Raw genomic sequence first — 674 nt, 5'->3', positions numbered from 1 at the left:
GCCTCCCTGTTCAATGGATTTTTTCCGTTTTATTTTTGTCGATAATATCTATAGGTTTTGAAAAGATTGTTAATTTTTTTCAGTTAATTTTGAAATTCAAATATTTTTTATAACTTTTTTCAAAGATATAATGGCACCATGGAGTTACATCTAGTCCAAAATTACATCTAGTTCCACAACGTAGATGTATATTATATTACACATTGCAGTGACAATCGATCAACTCATTATTAAAGTTTTGCACACAGCTGTTCGGAATACACTCTATAGTAAGTTTTATTAAAAAAATAAAGTTACTATAAGAGTTTATTCAGATAAACAGGCTTATTATCTTGTGAGAAATTCATGCTATGGCCAAATATTGACTGGAAATATAAATTCCATTCACATCAGTATATTTAAACTTTTAAATTTTAAAAAATCACAACCAGGAGTGATTGTGTTGGAGGGATGGAAGGGTGACGGTGTGTTGGAGGGATGGAAGGGTGACGGTGTGTTGGAGGGATCGAAGGTACGTGTTGGGATGAAGTTGCTTTGAGATGGAAGTAGGTTGTTGGGGTGAGGTGACGGTTTTGAGGAGGAAGGACGTGGAGGATGAAGTGACTTGTAGTGAGGTACGTTGAGTAGTGACGGTGTGTTGGAGGATGGAAGGTGACGGTGTGTGTATGCGTCCA

This window comes from Penaeus monodon, chromosome 25 (genome assembly GCF_015228065.2).
Source record: "Penaeus monodon isolate SGIC_2016 chromosome 25, NSTDA_Pmon_1, whole genome shotgun sequence".
NCBI lineage: Eukaryota > Metazoa > Arthropoda > Malacostraca > Decapoda > Penaeidae > Penaeus > Penaeus monodon.
This window is presented reverse-complemented; position numbering follows the sequence as displayed.